We start from the raw sequence: 15,919 nt of genomic DNA on the forward strand, positions 1-15,919 counted from the left end.
AGTGGACCTCTAACCTCAAGATTCGGCTGCCATGTGTTTTTTCAAGGCTTTTGTCTGTCCAATAAACAAAGGGAGGTAACCTAACCACATAGCAAAATAGAATTCCTGTTATCATCCTCTCGTTTATAGTACTCGAACAGCTAAAATGTTTGTCACATGATTTTTATAAAATACTCATGTGGAAAACCTGAAACTAAAACCATGTTAGAGATGGCAGCGTAACTGTTTTTTAAGTGGCCAGAAAACTTGTACCAACACGTTACAAAAGACAATAACCAGATGAACAAGAAATATTTGAAAGATGACCTACGTCATTTATTACCATGGAAATGCAAATTAAAAACACAATGAAACACACTACAATTCCACTAAAATGGCTAAAATTGACTGTATGTCATCAAGGTGAATGCATGTATATTCAGTGACACAGTAATTCAGCACTGACTTACACATCCAGAAGGAATGTGTGCACCAGAAAGCATGTACAAAAATGGTCAAAGAAACGGTCTTTTTAATAGCCATAAAATTGGAATCCATCAAAATTTTATCAACCATGGAATAGATAAATTGTGTTGCACTTCTGCAAGGGAATACCATACAGCAATATAAAAGAACAAAGTATCATGACACACAACAACATAGGTGAGTCTCAGAGATGCAATGTTGGACAATATAAGCAGATATACACAGTAAATACCATCAGATTCCATTGTATTAGGTTGGTGCAAAAGTAATTGCGGTTTCTGCCATTGCTTTCAATAGTAAAAACTACAATTACTTTTGCACCAACCTAATATAATATTTAAAACAGACCAATCTGGTCGGTGATGTTAGAGATCAAGACTGGTTACCTCTTGTGGGGAGGGGCAGTTACTGGGAGGGTAGACGATAGAGGCTGGTCACATTCTGTTTATAGTGCCTGATTACCTTAGTGGGAACAATTTGTAAAAATTAATTGGAGCTGGCTGGGCGCGGTGGCTGACGCCTGTAATCCCAGTAATCTCAGCACTTTGGGAGGCCGAGGCAGGCAGATTACGGGGTTAGGAGATTGACACCATCCTGGCCAACATGGTGAAACCCCGTCTCTACTAAAATACAAAAGAAATGAGCCAGGTGCGGTGGTGCATGCCTGTAGTCCCAGATACTTGGGAGGGTGAGGCAGGAGAATCACTTGAACTTGGGAGGCAGAAATTGCAGTGAGCCAAGATCGTGCCACTGCACTCCAGCCTGGCAACAGAGCGAGACTCCGTCTAAAAAGAAAATAAATAAAAATAAAAAATTAATTGGAGACATACATTTTTATGTAGGGCGCTTTTCTGTAGTATGTTACAGGTCAATAAAATAGTTTCTTTTTAAAAAGAGATTGCAAAGGAAGATGTCTGATAAATAAACAGACCATCCCATTTTATCAGGTGAAGAAAATGACTGTGATTGATTCAAGGACAATGATTTTTTTTTTTTTTTTTTTTTTTTTTTTTTTTTTTTTTTTTTTTTTTGAGACGGAGTCTCACTCTGTTGCCCAGGCTGGAGTGCAGTGGCCGGATCTCAGCTCACTGCAAGCTCCACCGCCCGGGTTTATGCTATTCTTCTGCCTCAGCCTCCCGAGTAGCTGGGACTACAGGCACCTGCCACCACGCCCAACTAGTTTTTTGTATTTTTTTAGTGGAGACGGGGTTTCACCATGTTAGCCAGGATGGTCTCGATCTCCTGACCTCATGATCCGCCCATCTTGGCCTCCCAAAATGCTGGGATTACAGGCTTGAGCCACCGCGCCCGGCTGATTTTTATAATTATATCTTATTTTGCTCAGCGAAGAAAATTTGTGGGCAAACACATTTTGCTAAATTGAATCTATTCTTTTTAAGGAGATCCTGTTATAAATCATTTTGAGAAGATACTTGCTCTCTAATTAATCTCATCCATGAATTAAGACTTTTATTCATTAGGCTTGCTTTCAGCAAGGTGCACCTGAAATGCTTCAAATATAGGTCTTTTGCTGTTCTGTTTTTATTTAAGTTAAGCTCTATACTCCAGTAGCACCTACATTCACCATAGCACCAGTTTCCTAGGGCTGCCACAACATATTACTGCAAACTAGGTAGGTGAAACAACAAAAATGTACTCTATCATGATAGTTCTGGAGGTCAGAAGTCTAAAATCAAGGCATTGATGGGGCCTTGATTTTTATCATTTAATCTTCTCGACAATCCTGCCACTTTGCAGATGTCATAACTGCAGTGGCACAGAAAATTTACGTAACTTTCTCAAAGTCACATGACTAATGAGCGATTGAGGTCAGCTCCATCTGCTCCAAAAAGCAGATGCCTGCTCTTAAAATTGTACCACATGGCAAAGAGCATTAATTGCATGTGCATTACACACCAGGCCACAAATTAGACCATAGGACATAGAATTAGACCATGGGCCCTGGCTCTGAGAAGCTCATAACCTATGTACCTAATTAACTTGAGAGTATAAATGGCAAACCATTCAGTGAACAAATCTGCAATGAAAACCTTGAACACGCTAGGCATGGGTTTAAGCACTTATGTGACTTTAGCAAACATGACCCACAAGACCCTGGTCTCTTGGGGTTTATAAGTCTATTGGGGAAAATAGAACACTAATAAGTAAGCAAAGAGGAAATCAGATGTGTCCAGATTGTGATAAATGATCTGAAGGAAATGAGCTGGGAAATTAATAATAACTTGGTTTCACCCCTTCTGGGCAAGTAATAATTTAGCAGTGACCTTTGAGAGCAGAACCATGTGTAGGCACTGGAGGTGCTAGAGACTAGTCGTTAGGTTATAAAGCTCTGCATAAAGACTTGGGTAACCCCTGGCAAGTTACTTGAAACCTCATCTGTAAAATAGGGATAATAATAGTCCTCACCTTGGAAGGTTGCTTCACCAATTAAATTAGTTAATAGACTAAAAGGATTTTGCATTGTGCCTAGCATGGAGCAAGTGTTCAACAAAAGCTGTGACTCATAACTACCATGGTCATTGTTATGTAGGCAATAAAGTTAGAGAAAGGGATGGGCTGGTAAGGAGTTGCTAAAGCACTCCTGTCTCTCCCTGCGCATGAATGCCACTGTGCATTTGATCTGTCTCCGAAGCATGGGAGGCTGGGTTTCATAGCAAGCACATACTCAGTTTAGGGAGAGAATGACCAACCATGAGAGAGGATGAATGAAGTGTTCTCTTTCTTAGCATCCTGCTTTTATTACTCCTGATGGCATACAGACTTTAAACCAAGCCCTTTCTCACCCTCTGTTCATTAATACTGTTTCCTACCTCCTCAAAGCTGCCCATGGAGCCTCCCCTGCCCACTGGCTAGTACTGTGTTGCACTGCTATTGCTGATAGCATCTCATGATGCCTGCAGGGCAAGTTTGAATATTGACAGCAGTGACTGGTCGCTAGACACACCTGACTGTTGCAGAGCTGATTTCTCTCTCTGCCCCTACAGTGATGTGATGGATTTCGTTCCCGGAGAGCTCTGCAGGCAAGATTTAAGTATGTTTTTCCCTGCTGTGAGCCTGGAATAAAGTCTTCACAGATTGCCAAAGCAGGCTCAGTGAATCACTCTGGCTTTCCGGTGCTCCTCGTTCCTCTGCATGGAGGACACAACCTGATTTAGTAAGTGTCACTCTCACCTTCCATTCATCACCAGCCTTAGACACACTGCCGGGTGGTGAAATTCAGTTGCAGATGTTCCTTTCAGCCCATTACATGAGCAAAGAGCCTTTTCCCAACGTAGCCTTTCAAATAGGAGATTGACCTTCTTCAAGAGACAGGATTGCAATGTGCCAGGGTCACTGTGTGGCCTAACAAGCCAGTGATTCCTGGGTCCAATTCTGAAGCATCAGCTCTGGAAAAAGTCTATGTTAAAGCTTATGGCTTTTGACAGGATACAGAATTTTGTTTACAGAAGTTAAATATACTGGCTTAGGAGTGATCTGGCACTTGACTCTATGAATTACTGTCTTTCTAACTTTGGACAAGTTGTTTAACCTCTCTGATCCTCAGTTTGTTCATCTGTAGAACAGCACTTAATTTAGGGGGTTGTTAAGTGGTACAATGCTTGTCGAGTACTTAGCTCAGTGCCTGGCACCTAGTGCTCAATAAAAGTTAGTAGTTTTTAACGCTGTGATTATTCCTGCTGTGTTAGTGTTATCATTGATGTTATTTACAACCAGGCTAACAGTTATCCCAATCCTGCCTTTTCTCTTAGCGTTGCTTTCGTGGAGGAACTGGAGGGACAGTCTTTTAGAAAGTGTCATTTTGCCCCCTCTGGGCTGACTATAAGTGAAAAAGTTAGGGTGCTATGGTTTGAATTTGTCCCTTCCAAAATCCAGGTGTTGTCAATGTGGTAGTACTAAGAGGTGGGGCCTTTAAGAGTGATTAGGTCATGAGGGCTGCTTCCTCATGAATTCAATTAAGGCCCTTCTAAAAGAGGCTTCATGCAGCATTCAGCAAGCTTGCCCTTCTGCCATGTGAGGACACAGCCAGAAGGCCCTCTCTCGATCAAATGCTGGCACCTTGATTTGGACTTCCCAGCCTCCAGAACAGTAAGAAAACAATTTTCATTTCTTATAAATTACCCAGTCTTAGGTATTTTGTTATAGAAGCACAAAACACACTAAAACATGGAAGCAACACATTATGATGTTAAGAAAAGAGACAGCATTGGACTTAAAGTCCCAAAATGTGATGTTAAGTTTGTGCTTCTCCACAAACTACTTACTGGAGTTAGGTCAAGTCCCTAAAGCCCTTTTGAGTTTTCCTTTCCTCTCATGCATCCTTCAAATGGTTGCTGTGAGGATTAACAATGATTTCTCACTCTTGTTAGTGCAATATCTACTATCTATTGAGTGCAGAGTATAGCTCAGACATTGTGAACTATACAGCTGTACATACAGACATAAACCTAATTATCTCAACAATCCTGTGACTCCACAGCCCTTATATTTAACCTTCACTGTCTCATAAAATAAGATCATGTGTTTGAAGATAAAAATTCTCAAAATCTTTTTGGTGTCCTGCAGTATTAAATCCAGACTTCTTAATGTGCCATTTAGGGGCCATTCAGGTCTCACCCAGACCACAGTTTCATCTTCAGGTCCTGTCTATAGCTGGGATCTGTGCTTCCTCTACTGCAGCCATAATTCACTTGCCATTTCCCAGAATTTGTAATTCTCAAAGAGACTTCTGAACCTTTGCATATCTGTTCCCTTTGCTGTAATGTCCTTCTGTCTGCTTGTTTACCTGGGAAACTTCTACTACTGTTCTTAGGCTCAGAATAGGTAACCTTTACTATGATTTGTGACTCTGACCTCTCAGGTGTTGCCTTGTCCCTTGCGTTTTCAGTGCACCCTGCATATGATTTTCACACAGCACATATCACACCCTGCGATGATTATCTATGAGAATCTGTGGTTATCTCTATTCAAAATGCTAAACAGGAATCAAATTGCCAGCACCAAATACAGTACCTGGCACACAGTGCATGCTTGATACATCCTTATGGAATGAATGAATGGAATGTGCCCAGTTGCCTGGTGGGATTTGCTCCCTGCTACACTTCTTTGACCTTCTCCAACCTCACCTGTGATGGGGAGGCTTTTTTGGCTCAGTATTGAGTTTAACACTGTAACATATGCTAGGACTGGAGACCTATATTATTATTATTATTATTTTAAAATTTTACTTGAAGTTCCGGGATACGTATGCAGAATGTGCAGTTTTGTTACATATGTATACCCATATTATTTAGAGAAGTCTGGTTTGCTTTATAGGAGAGCTCAGGTAAATGGCTCTTGGCCATTGCTGGAGCTGGAAAGCCCACTTGGCCTTATATGTATCACGAACACTTACTTGGCCCTAAAATTCCACACCAAGAAATTTATCCTGAGATTGTAATCAGTACTGGTGAGAATATTTTATCTCTTTGATATTCATCATTGTGTTGTATATAATAGCAAACAATTTATGAAAAAATCTAATGTCACACAGTGAGGGATTGGTTGAATAAAAGATGGCAGTTCTATATAAAAGAATTAAAGTGGTTCATTAAAAATAATACTGTAGATCAACACTTTTGATATGGGGAAAAATGTTCCCATGCAGAGTAAGAAAAGGTCACAAAAGGTTATATACAGCATGATTCCTTATTTATAATGATTTATCTGTAATTTTAAAATTTTAATTTTCAGTATATAGATAATATAAATGTTTCTGTGTGTGTGTGTGTGTGCGCGCGCATTTGACACAGTTGGGAAAAGGTTTGAAAGGTTATGCACCAAGGTTTTGATGGAGCTTTCTGTCTGGCTGGTGGAATTACAGGCATAACAATTTTTTAGGGGGTACAAAAATATATTTTAATATTATATTTAATATTATTATATTTAATATTAAAATATATTTATATTCACAGCAGTGTTCAGTAGAATTTGTTTTCTAAGTGCTAATGTTTCCATTACATTAAAACAAAAATGTTCTTCTTCAATGACATAGCAAAATGATGCTGGCTGCAACTGATCAAAGTCTCCTCTCCATTATATGTGAGAAACTATTCTGAAAGTGATGTCTTTTGGACAATTCACGATTGGATTGCTGAGTTGAAAAATTATCTTGGTACAGGCAGGAGGAAAGGGTAAATTATAATTGCTTCTTTAAATGGATTTTATGTTGAGACTTCTAACTGATGGATTTACGGTTTAAATCAGGCTTTCAAAAAACTCTCCCAAATAAATCAGCCAACAAAAATGGTTAACCAGTTGAGGATCCAGAGATAGTATTATAATGAGACATTTAAAATAGAGATCATGAGAAAGTACTCAATTGCCGGCACGTTGTCATCTGCAAGGCTAATGTAATTATATAGACCAAATCTCATATAGTTTTTCTTTTCACCGAGTTCCTCTGGTACTTACATCCTTCCTTCACAATCTAGCCCTTGATTATGCAGTGTCTTATATTCTTCCCTTCTCGTTTTTTGGAATAAATTATGTTCCCACGTCACATTGTGAATTTCTGAAGGTAAGCATGTGCCGTGTACTTTTTTTTCTTTAGCAAATCGACACCCAGCTAGGGATTTGTGAGCAGAGAATAGTGGGTGAGGATCCTTCACCTATTTTTACTATTTCAAAATATCAGCCAGACTTGGTAGATTTTCCCATCCTAAAGCCATTTAGGCTAAAATGTCAATTTTCTTTGCTCTTGGCTGGAAGTGTATCAACAGAATGGTAACCTTGGTTATGTTTTGCTGGCTAAATGTGCCAATTGGTTGCTGAAGACATTATAGAAATGTCTGGGATGTGTGTGAAGGACGAGTTATCAGAGCCCCATGGTTTGACAGTGAAGAATTGCAAACCATTGACTGAGCTGAACACGTTACTGTTTAACATGTGTTAGTTGACTCGGGGAAAAATACCTCTATTTCATCAAGATAATTTATTCAATTTGCTTGACCTCAAATCAAGCAGACCCAATAGTTGGCTATTGACTCAAATTTTAAATTCCAACTGTTTTGAGATAGTAGTTTCCCATATGTTGCATCAGAATTACCTGGGCAACTTTTTAGAATACAGATTCTCTGACTTCTCCTTTTCCTCCCCTCCAAGATTCTGATTTAGTAGGTCTGGGGTAAGGTCTGGGGATCTGAATTTTACAAGCACCCAGGTAATTATTATGCACAGTTAAATTAGCAACTGCTAACACAGATCAACATTGAATAACTTAAATCTAATAATAGATTTAATATTTTTAAGCCTATGAAACAAATTATTTTTCCCGCTATCAAAAACCAAAGGAGATTCCTAGAGCTCTACTCCCCTGCTTTCAAGTGTCCTGCCTTGGAGGATCGCTAGAATGTCCCAGATCTTGTTGGCTGTTCTTTCTCCCCCGTCTTATCGCCGGTAAGCATCTTCTGTGGGACTTTCCCTTGATGAAATGTGAAGACTGCATTACTTGCCCTGATGTCAGTGGGGAATTCTCTGCTGGGAACAGAGTCTCTTTTTCCGCCTTATTTCAAGGATATGGAGGCTCTAAAGGCAATGAAGGAAACACAAGAAATAAGCAGGTAACTTTAGTATAAATTATTAATTCAGAAAGGAAAAAAGGGCATAATTTGCTTCCAGGTCATATTCCAAGAGATGCACCTGACCTAACTATTATTCTCCTCTCCTTAAAAGATCACTTGTGTTTCCAACAGTATAGGCAAGGCAGACTGTGATCCTGAATGAGTTTGAATTCAGAGTGTTTTTCCAGTTTGGAAGCAGAACCCCTGGAAATGTGAATGTTTTATTTAATGTAACAATACAGTGAGAAGTCCCACTGCTGTTAGGAAAGTTGTAAATAGTTATCTAAGTAATTAAACCCAATATATTTTAATACAAATAATGCCTTGAGTTAAAAATAAACCCATGGAAATCCACATAGAGGAATTTTATTCATAGTAAACACATTTTGGGGAAAGAATAATAACATTTAAAATGTTCAAAACACATTGCTAAGTGATAAAAACAAAAAGCATATACTAGCATGAACCAAATTTTGGCAGAAAAACCCAAATAGAAAAAAAATTGGCTAGCAAGAACACTGCAAAAATATTATCAGTGGTTATTTCTGGATGATATAATTAATTACAGTAATTTTTATTTATCTTATATCATAATATTCCCTTTATTTTCTAAATTTACTACACAAAACATAACTTTCTAATCAGAAAACACATCAATTTATTTTGTAAAGAATATCTGCATATATAATACCTTAGGTATTAGTCCATTTTCATACTGCTATGAAGAAATACTTGAGACTAGGTAATTTATAAAGACAAAGGTTTAATGGACTCACAGTTCCACATGGGTGGGGAGGCCTCACAATCACGGCAGAAGGTGAAGGAGGAGCAAAGGCACTTTTACATGGTGGCAGGTAAGAGAGAGTTTGTACAGGGGGACTTCCCTTTATTAAACTGTCAGATCTCGTGAGACTTATTAACTATCATGAGAACAGCATGGGAAAAACCTGCCCCCATGATTCAATTACCTCCTACCAGGTCCCTTCCATTACACATGGGGATTATGGGAGCTACAATTCAGGATGAGAATTGGGTGGGGACACAGCCAAACCATCTCACCTGAGATGCTCACCTAACTTTTATTTATCTATATCCATACAAAGGTTTGAATCCTGGATAAAGAATGCAGATAGAAGTTTCTTTAAAGACATGAGGCTGTAGGGTCAAATAAGAAGGAAACTGGGGCCTGGGATTGCAAGGATGGCAAATGCCTGGCAAGCTTAGGGTCAACTATCACCTGCCATATGAAACCCCTGGCAGATATTATCATTGGCGTTGACCCTCTTTCCCATAGAACCTGGGTATCAAATTTCCCCAGATCCCACCAATTACCAGCAGTTGTCTGGGGAAGGCACACAGGGAGCAGCTTACTGTCTTTGCAGGCTTAATATAGGGACCTGCCCCCAAGGCCCTATATATACTGAGGAGACACAGCAGATATAAAAAAAGAAAAGCATAGGATTCCATTCCCAAGTCGAAATCACAAGAGAAAGAAGAAATGCCACAAGGCTGTCCATGATTAATTACCAAATGTATGGTGGGAGAAGATCATTTTATTTTGGGATGGTGAGAACATAAAATATTTTCCGATCTGTACCAGCTGTGTCAATATGATGTCAAAATTTCCAAAAGAAAAATGTCTGTCTTGGGGCAGCCTCCTTTCCACTCCTGATCAAAGCTGACATGCATCTAGTCAAACAGTGAACTTGTTGCACTTGAGCATGTTGGTTTATCTCTCTGTTATTTTTTTTTTTTTTCTTTAAAGTGAGTTGGCAGGCTTTGCTATGAGAGGTTGTGGCAAATATGATAATATGTAAATATTTTGCAACTGTAGGAGAAAGGCATGAAGGTTATTTAAGTATAGTAAAAGTCCACTTTAAAACTGTCTTTTATTTTCATAGACTCAGTTTATTCCAAGTTTCAAATGATAACCTCCCTTCTGCTGTGATAAAGCATTCTTTTCACTGTGCTTGGGATGGTTCCCAAAACAGATGAATTGTGGCATGATAATTAAACTCTAACCCCCCTCTCCCCTACTTGAAGGGTGTCTGTATTGCTTTTCATTCATATGTTGATATAGTTACAGAATATACTAAAGCATATTGCAGAAGCCACAAGATAGTTACTGAACGAATGAATGCAAGTTTTATTGCTTTCCAGTAATGGACTATGACAACTTCACTTTAATTTGTGAAAGCACAGTATTTTCTCATGAGGTTTCATAGGAGCAGAACATTTCATATACATTTTGGGCTGCTTGCCAAATGATGAAGAACATGAGGGCAGAGATGAATATACCACACAAAGTCAAAAGTGGGCATTTTCACATATATATTTCACAATACTTTTTCAGTGTTGTGCTAGTAGTCAGAAAACCTAGGAGTTAGTCCCAACTTGGCCATTTACTAGTTATAAGTCCTTGGGTATTGTGAACCTCTGTTTTATTTTGTTTTTTCTACACCCCAACTCCCACTTCTCCTTTATTAGGATAACAGTAGCCCAATATTCATTTGAATAACTGTGCTTTTGCATTCATTGCCCATCTCTGAGGGACTGGAATACAAATGGACCTAGTCAACCAGAACAACAGTGACTGAGAGATGAGTATGAAATCCAAACTTGGACAATTAGAGTGACTCCTGAGATATTACTTGAACTTTTAGGAGTAATTATCATTTACACTGGATCCTAAACCTGTAGATATAAAGAAATATATGAAATTGGCTAATTTATAAAGAAAAGAGGTTGATTTGGCTCATAGTTCTGCAGGGTACAAGCATGGCACCAGCATCTGCTCAGCCTCTGGTGAGGCCTTAGGAAACTTATAGTCATGGCAGAAGATGAAGAGGGAGCAGGTGTGTCACATGATGGGGGGACGGTGAGAGACAGGAAGAAGGAAGAGGAAGAGGAGGAGAGAGAGGAGGAGGAGGAAGAAGAGGAGGAGGAAGTTCCAGGCTTTTTTAGACAATCAAATCTTGCATGAACTCATAGAGTGAGAACTCACTCATTGCCATGAGGATGACACCAAGACATTCATGAGGTATCAGTCCCCATGACCAAAACACATCCCCAAGCCTCACCTCCAACACTGGAGATCACATTTCAATGTGAGATTTGGAGCAGACAAAACATCCAAATTATAGCAATGGCCATCTCATCACTCCTGGGAATATCTGCCTAAGAATGAAGCCAAACTAGAAGAAGAGATATAAAAGAAGAGAAAGACATATTCTAGACAAATATGACTTGATTACTAAGACCCAGCCACTACTAAAACTAGAAATACCTCACTGGGCCTCAGTCCTGCGAGTCAGTAAGTTAGTTGATTTGCTTAAACTTTGAATTAGGATTTTGTGATTTGCAGCCAGAGTTTTAACCAAATGTGCAATATTCCCCTTGTGTGATTCAGGTTTCTTTTCTTTCAAGGGTTAGACATTTTAAAAAATTATTATTTTGCTTTCTAATTAAAAAGTCAATATATGTTCATTGTAAAATGATAACATTATAGAAAAGGATTATTAGGTTGTATCTGCACTTATCCGTTATTTATTGCTGTGTAACAAATCTCACCCAAATCCAGTGGCTTGAAATAATAAGTGTTTATTATTGCCCATGACTCTAAATGTTAGTTAGGTGGTTCTGCTGTTCTGGTCTAGGCTTAGCAGATCTGATTGAGGTTGCTTATGTGCCTGTGGTCAGCTGGTATATTAGCTAAGTGTTGACTGCCAGGGACAAGGGGGAATGGGGTGTCCAGACTGTATTTCTCTTATCATCCAGCAGACTAGCTTGAGGCTTGTTCTCATTGAGGCTAAATAGGGCCTTAAAAGAGCAAGTGAAAGCCTTTTGAAGCCTAGGTTTATGACTGACATGTCTTTACTCCTTCTGCTTTTATTGGCCAAAGCAAGTCACCGTACCAGCCCACATTCAAGGAGAGAAGAAACGGACTCCACATCTCCGTAGGGGGAGTTGAAAAATCACATTGCAAGCAGCAGAGATATGGGAAAGGAAATAACTGAGGCTAGTTTTGTAATTTCTATGTTACTTCATTCTCTCGGAAATAATTGCTGTTAATATATTAATGTATAGTCTTCTAAATTTCTCCACAATACATATCGTCTACTCTATTTTCTAGAATATATAATATATACTTCCAAAAAACATATTTTCTACTTAGTTTTATTTTTGTGGTTATGTTGACAGACAATTGATATGTGTATTATCCTGCAAGTTACTGTTTTCAACTTGATGATACGTCTTGGAACATATTTCCATGTTTATGCACATTAAGCTCTTCTAAGAGATTGAACGTAGATGATTTCACTGGCTCCGACCTTCTGAGACTCTGGTATTCTATCACTCATTATGAACTACATTTCCAAAATCCTCAAGCTCATATCCTCAGAGTGACAGGAGAACTGCTAGATACCCAAGTAGCTAAAAAGTGGAGCCTATAATCCTGACTGGGCATATGTGTCAATTTCAAATGTTGAGTGATTTCATCCTGGCTGGTTAGAAAATTACTTAGCATTATTATTATTAATTATAATGATAATTAAAAAACTGTTTCTGTTGAAATCCCAGTAATTGACTCTCATTAGCCCATGGAAGAATGTGCTGATTGTTCCAGATATAGTGCTTGTCTTCTGGTTTGCACCAATTCAGCAAATAAGCTAAAATTGGAAGACAGAACAAGCTACTAAGAATAGGTAACCCAGTTGTAGTAAGTCAAGTGCTTACCAAACGGATTCCACAGCAATCCAATTAATGAAGGACTGGGCTCTGGCTTTTCTGGCTACTTGGTTTTGATAAATCAGTGAAGTCTCTAGGGCTATTCACATTTCTTCAAAGCAAGCCCTCATAGTTCTTAAGCATCTTCAGCCTGAAGACAGCTTATACTGTAGAAACTGGCTTTGGGAATCTGAAGGACTCTTTTATGTTATGATTAAGATCTTTTTGGAAATTTCAGTTAATAAATGTTAGCTAAAAAATAAGGCAGTTATGGATCCTACAGTAAGTAATTAATTACTAAAATAATATCCTTTCAATCACTTTCCTTTAGCATTACCAAAGTTTGGTAATGTCATCAGTGACACTGACTGCCAATTGATCAGATCAATGTGATGTGAGCTTGGCTTCCGTTTCAAGATAGCCCAATAGGAACAGCTCCAGTCTGCAACTCCCAGCATGACCAACACAGAAAATGGGTGATTTCTGCATTTCCAAACTGAGATACCTGGTTCATCTCATTGGGACTGGTCAGAAAGTGGGCGCAGCCCATGGAGGGTGAGCCAAAGCAGGGCGGGGCATCACCTCATCTGGAAACTACAAGGGCTTGGGGATTTCCCTTTCCTAGCTAAGGGAAGCTGTGACAGACTTTACTGGAAAAATCAGGACACTGCCACCTGAACACCAAGCTTTTCCAACGGTCTTAGCATATGGCACACCAGGAGATTATATCCCGCGCCTAGTTCAGCGGGTTCCATACCCACGTTGCCTTGCTTACTGCTAGTCTGAGATTGAACTGCTTGGTGGCAGGCCTGGCTGGGGGAGGGGCTTCTGCTATTGCTGAGGCTTGAGTAGGTAAACAAAGCAGCCAGAAAGCTCAAACTGGGTGGAGCCCACTGCAGCTCAACGAGGCCTGCCTGCCTCTGTAGACTCCACCTCTGTGGACAGGGCATAGCTGAACAAAAGGCAGCAGAAACTTCTGCAGACTTAAACGTCACTGTATGACAGCTCTGAAGAGAGCAGTGGTTCTCCCAGCACTGTGTTTGAGCTCTGAGAATGGACAGACTGCCTCCTCAAGTGGTTCCCTGACCCCCATGTAGCCTAACTGGGAGACACCTCCCAGTAGGGGCCAACTAACACCTCATACAGCTGGGTGCCCCTCTGAGATGAACCTTCCAGAGGAAGGATCAGGCAGCAATATATGCTGTTCTGCAATATTTGCTGTTCTGCAGCTTCCACTGGTGATACCCAGGCAAACAGAGTCTGAAGTGGACCTCCAGCAAACTCCAATAGACCTGCAGCTGAGGGAACTGACTGTTAGAAGGAAAACTAACAAACAGAAAGGATTAGCATCAACATCAACGAAAATGACATCCACACCAAAACCCCATATGTAGGCCACCATCATCAAAGTCCAAAGGTAGATAAAACCACAAATATGGGGAGAAACCAGAGCAGAAAAGCTGAAAACTCTAAAAACCAGAGCACCCCTTCTCCTCCAAAGGATCGCAGCTACTCGCCAGCAATGGAACAAAGCAGAATGGAGAATGAATTTGATGAGTTGACAGAAATAGGCTTCAGAAAGTTGGTAGTAACCAACTTCTCTAAAATAAAGGAAGACATTCGAACCCATCACAAGGAAACTAAAAACCTTGAAAAAGATTAGACAAATGACTAACTAGAATAAACAATGTAGAGAAGACCTTAAATGACCTGATGGACCTGAAAACCATGGCATGAGAACTATGTGATGCATGCACAAGGTTCAGTAGCCAATTTGATCAAGTAGAAGAAAGAGTATCACTGATTGAAGATCAAATTAATGAAATGAAGTGAGAAGAGAAGTTTAGAGAACTAGAGTAAAAAGAAACAAACAAAACCTCCAAGAAATATGGGACTACGTGAAAAGACCAAATCTACGTTTGATTAGTGTACCTGAAAGTGACTGGAAGAATGGAACCAAGCTGGAAAACACTCTTCAGGATATTATCCAGGAGAACTTCCTCAACCTAGCAAGGCTGGCCAACATTCAAATTCGGGAAATGCAGAGAACAACACAAAGATACTCCTCAAGAAGAGCAACCCCAAGACACATGATTGTCAGGTTCACCAAAGTTGAAATGAAGGAAAAAATGCTAAGGCAGCCAGAGAGAAATGTTGGGTTACCCACAAAGTGAAGCCCATTAGACTAACAGCGGATCTCTCAGCAGAAACTCTACAAGCCAGAAGAGAGTGGGGGCCGATATTCAACATTTTTAAAGAAAAGAATTTTCAACCCAGAATTTCATATCTAGCCAAACTAAGCTTCATAGGTGAAGGAGAAATAAAATCATTTACAGACAAGCAAATGCTGAGAGATTTTGTCACCACCAGGCCTGCCTTACAAGAGCTCCTGAAGGAAGCACTAAACAGGGAAAGGAACAACTGGTACCAGCCACTGCAAAAACATGCCAAATTGTAAAGACCATTGATGCTAGGAAGAAACTGCATCAACTAACGGGCAAAATAACCAGCTAACATTGTAATGACAGGATCAAATTCACACATAACAATATTAACCTTAAATGTAAATGGGCTAAATGCCCCAATTAAAAGACGCAGACTGGCAATTTGGATAAAGAGTCAAGACCCATCAGTGTACTGTATTCAGGAGACCCACCTCACATGCAGAGACACACTTAGGCTCAAAATAAAGGAATGGAGGAAGATCTATCAAGCAAATAGAAAGAAAAAAAAAAAAAAAAAAGCAGGGGTTGTAATCCTAGTCTCTGATAAAATAGACTTTAAACCAACAGAGATCAAAAGAGACAAAGAAGGCCATTACATAATGGTAAAGGAATCAATTCAACAAGAAGAGCTAACTCTCCTAAATATATATGCACCCAATACAGGAGAACCCAGATTCATAAAGTAACTCCTGAGAGACCTAAAAAGATACTTAGACTCCCACACAATAATAATGGGAGACTTTAACACCCCACTGTCAATATTAGACAGATCAATGAGACAACAGGTTAACAAGGATATCCAGGACTTGAACTTAGCTCTGCACCAAGCAGACCTAAAAGACATCTACAGAACTCTCCACACCAAATCAACAGAAGATACAT

The sequence above is a fragment of the Theropithecus gelada genome, chromosome 2 (genome assembly GCF_003255815.1).
Source record: "Theropithecus gelada isolate Dixy chromosome 2, Tgel_1.0, whole genome shotgun sequence".
NCBI lineage: Eukaryota > Metazoa > Chordata > Mammalia > Primates > Cercopithecidae > Theropithecus > Theropithecus gelada.